The sequence below is a fragment of the Schistocerca cancellata genome, chromosome 12 (genome assembly GCF_023864275.1).
Source record: "Schistocerca cancellata isolate TAMUIC-IGC-003103 chromosome 12, iqSchCanc2.1, whole genome shotgun sequence".
NCBI classification, from domain to species: Eukaryota; Metazoa; Arthropoda; class Insecta; order Orthoptera; family Acrididae; genus Schistocerca; species Schistocerca cancellata.
The window spans coordinates 68,876,187-68,886,136 of NC_064637.1; positions in this window are offsets into that span (position 1 = coordinate 68,876,187).

Consider the following 9,950-nt stretch of genomic DNA (forward strand, 5'->3'; position numbering starts at 1 on the left):
ACGTCAGTCAAATATTTTATGAAATGATCTGTGTAAAAGAAATAAGTAGTCAGAGATGCGTTCTACGTGCCTCTGAATGATGCTCTAAATCATCAACAGAAAATGAGGTGCACCAAACGCTTCCATAATACTTTTTGTTTTACAATTTTAGACAAATCATTAGACAAAACGCTTGACTTTCCTTTCAAAAATTTTGCATGCTTTACTTTTACAGATTATTTAGATTACTTGAAACGCTTGGCATTAACACTGACTGATGATGAATTATGTTCGCAACATCAAACATCTGTGAAATTTCATTGTTCATTGTAATTTATTAGGAATTTAATGTGTGTGTTTAACTGCGATAAGTGTGTATACATTTACAGATAAAGTTGTTTGGCAAGACCTTAAAAATGTACTTAACGATGCAGTGTAAAGAGTATATACAAAAATTAGTATACGGAATTGTAATTGAGTCAGTTCAAATACAATAAAAAACCCGCTGTACTCAGCCACGAAACTATAACACTACCGCTACACCATATTCGTATTGGGAAATCAAGTCTGTATTTAAGTTTCTATTTAGGGTAGTCATTCATTTCGTGTCCGCGGCTCGTGGTCTTACGGTAGCGTTCTCGCTTCCCGCGCACGGGGTCCCGGGTTCGATTCCCGGCGGGGTCAGGGATTTTCTCTGCCTCGAAATGACTGGATGTTGTGTGTCTTTCACCATCATTTCATCCTCATTAACTCGCAAGTCGCCGTAGTGGCGTTAAGGGGCTCCGGAAAGGCTCAAAATCATGAAAAGTTCAATTTTTACTTTTTTGCGTTTTCTGAATCTGCAGACTATTACCTTTTAATAGATATATAATTTATTCAATTCCGAATACTACAACTATTTTTAAATTTTTTTTGAAATGTGTTCTACATGGGCGTGACCCACTGTGGCGCTGTTAAACTGCTGTCAAATGGTGTTATTAATAACGTCCGTGTTCATCAGGTACATTTTAGTGATGTGAGATAAAGTATGTGTTGTGGCTAACCTATTTTCAGAAACTTAGCAGCACCTAAACTGTTGAAAAAATGTATTCACGGAAAAACTCAAAACCCCAATGAAAGTGTAAATAGTGTTATATGGTCGAGAATCCCCAAGACTGTATTTGTTGGAATAGAAACACTTCACTTTGGTGTGTATGATTCTGTTGCGACTTTCAATGATGGCAACATTGTAAGGTGCAAGGTATTTAGAAATATGGGAATGAAGATCGGTTCTAACATGGTGCGAGCGATGCTTGCTTTAGACAAGGAACGCCTTCGGGCTGCAGACAGGGCTGTAAAGAGTCTATAAATACAAGCAAGAGTAAACAGGAGGAGGAACAAGAGGAAGCTGGAGGAGGAGTTTGCAGAGGATGAAGATAATCCATCCTATGGACCTGGAATGCACGAAAAAGTTAATCCAATCTTTGTCGCTCGATTCCCAAAACTTTTTTCTCATACTAATTACATGTTTTCTAAGGATCTTCCAGACGTATTTGTTTCAAACTTTCAGTGAATGTTACACAGTACCTTCTGCATAATTTAACACAGCCTTTTTCCAAAAAACTGTATATTTTTGAATATATAAATAAAAAATTGCAAAAAAATGTTGTGAATTTTCATTACAATTGAAAAAAAAATAATCTTTAATAACTGAACTAAAATTTTGTAAAATCCCTGTGCTAAGTCGTAGCCCATATTCCAATAAATAATCTGTAAAAAGTTCAACTTCATACCTCAAATACTTTGTGAGGAAAGATGTAATTTATAAGCGTTATTTTAACATTGCAAGTATAGGGCGTTCCGGAGCCCCTTAAAGAACTCGTGTAGCGGCGGCCGAATCGCCCCGGTCACCTATGCCATACGCTGATTATTCTTATTATTATTCATGTAGTCAGTCATTCTTCTGCATTTCTTGGCTGTTAAAAGTTGTTGATCATGTAAAAAAAAATCGTGTTTAATTTACTGATGAGATAGTCAAATGCTCCTCTGGTCATTCAACTGTATTCAAAGAATTTGTCTGGTAATCTTAGTAGTTGTTGATATTTATGAAATTCTCCATGGACATTCCTCCCTTCGTAAATTTCATGCACAGCATTTCTTTTAGTTTTATTTTCTTAAGTAAACCTAATTCTGTTGCTACAGTATTATACAGTTTAGGAGCGCCGTTTTTGTAGAAACAGCTGTTTGGCTCTAACAAGGGAACCTCCCTATCGCATCCCACTCAGATTTAGTTACAAGTTGGCACAGTGGATAGGCCTTGAAAAACTGAACACAGATCAATCGAGAAAACAGGAAGAAGATGTGTGGAACTATGAAAAAGATAAGCAAAATATACAAACTGAGTAGTCCATGGGCAAGATACGTAACATCAAGGACAATGTGAGCTCAGGAGCGCCGTGGTCCCGTGGTTAGAGTGAGCAGCTGCGGAACCAGAGCTTCTTGGTTCAAGTCTTCCCGCGATCGAAAAATTTAATTCTTTGTATAATCAACTTCGCTTTATAAAATTCCAGGACATGTTCAGATTTGCTTGGACAAATGCAGAATTTGACAGTCTACACAGAGAAAAAATTTGAAAACGTTAAAAACATATATTTTGACAGAGCACAGGGAAAACTGTGCGACTGTGAAACTGTTGCATTCATTTGTTGCAGTTGATGTGACAAACTCTTATGTTTTCATCACTTTTTTGGGAGTGGTTATCACATCCACAAGAAAACCTAAATCGGGCATGGTAGAAGAATCTTTTTACCCATTCGCCAAGTGTACAAGTTAGGTGGGGCGACAACATATTCCTGTCATGTGACGCACATGCCGTCACCAGTGTCGTATAGAATATATCAGACGTGTTTACCTGTGGAGGAATCGGTTGATCTATGACATTGCGATCAAATATTTTCGGTTCCCATTGGAGAGGCACGTCCTTTCGTCTACTAATCGCGCGGTTTTGCGGTGCGGTCGCAAAACACAGACACTAAACTTATTACAGTGATCAGAGACGTCAATGAACGAACGGACGGATCGTAACTTTGCAAAAATAAAGAAAATAAACTTTTCACTCGAGGGAAGACTTGAACCAAGGACCCCTCGTTCCGCAGTTGCTCACGCTAACCACAGGACCACGGCGCTCCTGAGCTCACATTACCCTTGATGTTGCATATCTTGCGGATGCACTACTCAGTTTATATATTTTGCTTATTTTTTTTCACAGTTCCACACAACTTCTTCCTGTTTTCTCGATTGGTCTGTGTTCAGTTTTTCAATGCCACTGTGCCAACTTATAACTAAATCTTCCCTTGTAAGCAGCCATCTTGTAGCGCGACATGGTCGCTCGCATACACGACACCCGAGCTTTTCGCTCACTGCTGCTGTTTGTCGCTGGAGTGTCGCGTATCCAGAAGTCGCTCACTGTGGCTCGCTTCTGTCGCTCACGTAGGACGCGACCTTACTGCTAAGTTCCTCTTATTATTTCACAGAGACAGCAGACAAATCTTTAACCTTTCAAGGCAGATCAAGCACTGTACTTCATTGCTACGTCATTTCGTAGAATTGTTTCCAAGCTAGAGTTGTTGCCATTCTAAAATACAACAGATGCAGACGACGACAGAGAGAAACTACCGTATAGACCAGCTGGGGGCAAGTCCTGCACACTGCATGTACACTGCGTACCTTCAGTCACGACCAACGGCAACAGACATCATTGTCCAGCAATGCTGTACCAATTCTTATCCCATGTTTTTGTCGCTCGTTTCTGTTGACATTGTTACTGGAACACCGCTGATCGATGTACTCACGAAACTAATACTTCGTGTGCCGCAAATTCCAAAGTAGAAGTGCGCATAGGAACATATCACTCCAGGACCGATGGCTTTTGTAGTCCGAACCCTTCAGCCTCCACAAACCAAGCCCCACGTGTCACTCCTCGGTAAAGCATTGGATGAAACGACAGACTGGCAACCAATCAGATCTATGCATGGGTACTAATACGTCTCCGAAACATAGCAAACGATGACCCCAGATTGCGCACTTGCACCTTAGTATTTGTCACACACCAAGTATTAGTTTTTTGAGTACTTCGCTTCACTGCCTACTTCGGTCGGTAGGGTATGTTGACTACAAGTGCTTAGGAAGTTTTATTCTGTATACAGGTATTGTTATTGTTGTGGTTTTCAGTCCTGAGACTGGTTTCATGCAGCTCTCAATGCTACTCTATCCTGTGCAAGCTTCTTCATCTCCCAGTACTTACTGCAACCTACATCATCCTAAATCTGCATACTATATTCGTCTCTTAGTCTCCCTCTACGATTTTTACCCTCCACGCTGCCCTCTAATGCTAAATTTGTGATCCCCTGTTTATCAACCGGTCCCTTCTTCTTCTCAAGTTGTGCCACAAACTCCTCTTCTCCCCAATTCTATTCAGTACCTCCTCATTAGTTACGTGATCTACCCATCTGCTCTTCAGCATTCTTCTGTATCACTAAATTTCGAAAGCTTCTATTCTCTTCTTGTCCAAACTATTTATCGTTGATGTTTCACTTCCCTACATGACTATACTCTATACAAATACTTTCAGAAACGACTCCCTGACACTTAAATCTATACTTGATGTTAACAAATTTCTGTTCTTCAGAAACGCTTTCCTTGCCATTGCCAGTCTACATTTTATATCTTCTCTACTTTGACCATCATCAGTTATTTTGCTCCCCAAATAGCAAAACTCCTTTACTACTATAAGTGTCTCATTTCCTAATCTAATTCCCTCAGCATCACCCGACTTAATTCGACTACATTCCATTATCCTCGTTTTGCTTTTGTTGATGTTCATCTTACATCCTCCTTGCAAGACACTGTCCATTCCGTTCAACTGCTCTTCCAAATCCTTTGCTGTCTCTGACAGAATTACAATGTCATCGGCGAACCTCAAAGTTTTTATTTCTTCTCCGTGGATTTTAATACCTACTCCGAACTTTTCTTTTGTTTCCTTTACTGCTTGCTCAATATAAAGATTGAATAACATCGGGGAGAGGCTACAACCCTGTCTAACACCATTCCCAACCACTGCTTCAATTTCGTGACCTGAAGAGATATCTCCAAGGTACGAAATCAGTCGTCATACGGTGAAAACACGAAAAGCTATCGCGGATTTCGACTTTCACTCAGTTTTAATCTAGACTATTTTACCATATCTAAATTGAAGTGTTTGATTGTGTTTCACATTGTTTACTAAATCTGTTTTAACTTTGATAAAAATTGTTTAAGTGATGCCTCACAACCGCATATGAGCTACTATTGATCGATCTCTTGCTACTGTTTACGTCAGTCATGACGGCAGTTCTCATTATTTCACTATTACGGTGATGTAAGTAGTGTAGTATGAAATTCATATCCGGATCTCCTATAACGATTAGGTTCAGCAACTTTTGCAATCAGAATAATTGTTAATTTTGAGAGTATAGAAGTTAGCAAGCTGACATACTTTTCGTACTTTCGCCGGCCGCGGTGGCCGAGCGTTTCTAGGCGCTTCAATCTGGAACAGCGCGACTGGTACTGTCGTAAGTTCGAATACTGCCTCGGCCATGGATGTGTGTGATGTTCATAGGTTAGTTAGGTTTAAGTAGTTCTAAGTTCTAGGGGACTGATGACCTCAGATGTGAAGTCCCATAGTGCTCAGAGCCATTTGAACCGTGTTTTTTCGTACTTTCACTCTCTGCTGTCATACGGAATAATATTTTGAGGTAACTCAACACTTAGGCAAAAAGTATTCACTGCTCAAAAGAACGAGGTTAGAATAATGTGTGCTGCTCGTAGTCGCACATTTCGTAAGCATCTGTTGAAAAGATTAGGAATTCTTACAACAGGCCCACAGTACATTTATTCGCTGATGAAATCTATTCTCAACAACATGGCCCAGTTTAAAACCAACAGTAACATTCATAATTATAATACCAGAAGAAAGAAAGAATTTTACTATCCACTTCTTAACCTATCTTTAGCACAGAAAGAGATAAAATATGCTGCTGTAACTCTTTTCGATCAATTAGCAAATGACATAAAATGTCCGACAGACATCAGTAATAGTTTCAAAAATAAATTGACATCATATGTCCTTGACAACTCTTCCAATACCACAGATGAATTCTTGGATAGGAATAAATAAATCTATAGGTATAAAACACACGTTTTGTGCCATTTAATGGAATGGCATAGGTAATAAAAATTTTAAGCTTAAAAAGAAAAAAAAAAGAAGAAAACCTAGATTCAGGTGTGCATTTCTTATGCATTTGATACGCTCCACATCGTAACGATTACCGTGAGATTGATCAGTGGAACACGTAACTAACTAACTAACTAAACCAATCCGTTAGTTAATTGAAAAACTCTAATTGACCTGAATGAGATTTTCATTCTGCAGCTGGGTGTGCGCTGATATGAAACTTGCTAGCAGATTAGAACTGTGTGCCGGACCGACACTTAAACTCGGGACCTTTGCCTTTTGCGTGCAAGTGCTCTACCTTGTGAGCTACCCGTCCTCACAGCTTCAGTTCTGCGAGTACCTCGCCTCCTACCTTCCAGGCTCTGGATGGAGTGCAATTGCGCGCGAAAGGCAAAGGTCCCTAGTTCGATGATGATGATGATGTTGATGATGAGTTTGTTGGGCGCTCAACTGTACGGCTATCAGCGACCGTACAAATTCCCAACCTTTGTTCAGTCCAAACTCGCCACTTTCAGGAATGATCATGAAATGATGACAACACAGACATCCAGTCATCTCGAGGCAGGTGAAAATCCCTGACCCTGGCGGGAATCGAACCCGGGACACAGTGCTCAGGAAGCGAGAACGCGACCGCGAAACCACTAGCTGCGGACTTCCGAGTTCGAGTCTCGGTCCGGCACGCGGTTCTAATTGACATACCTGTTTGAACTTGTCCTGTTGGAAAAAGTCAATTTCCTTACTCAAGGTATGTGAAATTGACGGCATGATGCTGCACGGACGAGTGAACAGTAAGTCTGTTCTCAAGGGCGCTAGTCGCACAGGTAGTCCCAGTCTTCAAGAAGGGTCGTCGAGCAGATGCGCAAAACTATAGACCTATATCTCTGACGTCGATCTGTTGTAGAATTTTAGAACATGTTATTTGCTCGAGTATCATGTCGTTTTTGGAAACCCAGAATCTACTATGTAGGAATCAACATGGATTCCGGAAACAGCGATCGTGTGAGACCCAACTCGCTTTATTTGTTCAGGAGACCCAGAAAATATTAGATACAGGCTCCCAGGTAGATGCTATTTTTATTGACTTCCGGAAGGCGTTCGATACAGTTCCGCACTGTCGCCTGATAAACAAAGTAAGAGCCTACGGAATATCAGACCAGCTGTGTGGCTGGATTGAAGAGTTTTTAGCAAACAGAACACAGCATATTGTTATCAACGGAGAGACGTCTACAGACATTAAAGTAACCTCTGGCGCGCCACAGGGGAGTGTTATGGGACCATTGCTTTTCACAATATATATAAACGACCTAGTAGATAGTGTCGGAAGTTCCATGCGGCTTTTCGCGGATGATGCTGTAGTATACAGAGAAGCTGCAGCATTAGAAAATTGTAGCGAAATGCAGGAAGATCTGCAGCGGATAGGCACTTGGTGCAGGGAGTGGCAACTGACCCTTAACATAGACAAATGTAATGTATTGCGATTACATAGAAAGAAGGATCCTTTATTGTATGATTGTATGATAGCGGAACAAACACTGGTGGCAGTTAATCTGTAAAATATCTGGGAGTATGAGTGCGGAACAATTTGAAGTGGAATGATCATATAAAATTAATTGTTGGTAAGGCGGGTACCAGGTTGAGATTCACTGGGAGAGTCCTTAGAAAATGTAGTCCATCAACAAAGGAGGTGGCTTACAAAACACTCGTTCGACCTATACTTGAGTATTGCTCATCAGTGTGGGATCCGTACCAGATCGGGTTGACGGAGGAGATAGAGAAGATCCAAAGAAGAGCGGCGCGTTTCGTCACAGGGTTATTTGGTAACCGTGATAGCGTTACGGAGATGTTTAACAAACTCAAGTGGCAGACTCTGCAAGAGAGGCGCTCTGCATCGCGGTGTAGCTTGCTCGCCATGTTTCGAGAGGGTGCGTTTCTGGATGGGGTATCGAATATATTGCTTCCCCCTACTTATACCTCCCGAGGAGATCACGAATGTAAAATTAGAGAGATTAGAGCGCGCACGGAGGCTTTCACACAGTCGTTTTTCCCGCGAACCATACGCGACTGGAACAGAAAAGGGAGGTAATGACAGTGGCACGTAAAGTGCCCTCCGCCACACACTGTTGGGTGGCTTGCGGAGTATAAATGTAGATATAGATGTAGATACTATTGGGATCCTGCATGGCGTTAAGTATGGTTAAAATAGTTCAAATGGCTCTGAGCACTATGGGACTTAACATCTGTGGGCATCAGTCCCCTAGAGCTTAAATTACTTAAACCTAATTAACCTAAGGACGTCACACACAACCATGTCCGAGGCAGGATTCAAAGTGGCGACCGTAGCGGGCGCGCGGTTCCAGACTGCAGCGCCTAGAACCGCTCGGCCACACTGACCGGCTAAGTATGGTACTGGAGCAGTTTTAACGTAACACGGTAGAAACGTGAGTAATTAGGTAATCCTCGTAGGTTAGGAACCAGCCAATGCGAACACCAATATCACAGAACAATGAACCTCACGACACGAAGTATAACAAGGCGTAACAGGATCCCCTCACAATTAACCGACTTTCAAATGAGAAATCCACCACGTAATCTTTCCTTATGTACAGAATAATGGAGACATTACTCTTATCTGCTCCATGCAGTTGCACAGCATGTGGAAAAGAGAAGAAGGTGACCTGTAAGAATAGAGTCTGTAACACGTGCAATAATTTCAACATAACACGGTAGAAAAATGAGTAATAGGGAAATCGTCTTAAGGTTAGAAACCCATTAGATGCTGGTCAGCATAGGAAGAAGGGTGACACAAAAAAGAAATAAAACCATTTTCATTGTTGTTGTATTCGTAATTCATGGTAACTTGACAACATCTAAACAACAATTATTACTCTTTATAGCCGTGTACAAAGAACTCAAGGCACAACAAAATAGTTTTCCAATCCCTTTACGTTTTCATACAGTGAGACACAAGTGAGATTTTCAGTTACATCGCATTTCTGGATCGGATGCGACGAGTAAGTGCAAGTTATTTAGGACTGACAAAAATCACGACAAAAATTACCAGAGAATGATGACCTCTGAAACTCATATCAAATTAAAAAAACGACAATAATACTGTCGGGAGGTACGAAACTGCAATTGCGAACACACATTTCCCCAAAATCAGAGAAACGTGTGCCCATCAACACGAAACAGCGGCTTGGATGGCGGGCAGTGATAGAATGATCAGAAGAGACATATACCTCCACAACTATCTACTTTCAAGAAAACACTAGGTGCAGCAGAAGACTCGATGCTTATGCCAAGCCCGCCTGGTGGGACCGAGTGGTTCTTGGCGCTTCTGTCTGGAACAGCGCGACCGCTTCCGTCGCAGGTTCGAATCCTGCCTCGGGCATGGATGCGCGTTGTTGTGGATTGGCAAGACAGCCAGCCCACTATGACAGGAAGCCGAAAGACACGCGTTAAGCTCATGCAGGCCGGCGTGAGGCCTGGAACAGTTAAAGGAATTGAGACTAGCAAAAAAAGTACGTAGCTGCTGGAATACTTAACTTTAATCCATAATTGGTGAACATCGCTCTTGACGGTACATGTTTTACAGCATCAATAGTAACTGGTAATGGCGCCTTGCTAGGTCGTAGCAAATGACGTAGCTGAAGGCTATGCTAACTATCGTCTCGGCAAATGAGAGCGTAATTTGCCAGTGAACCATCGCTAGCAAAGTCGG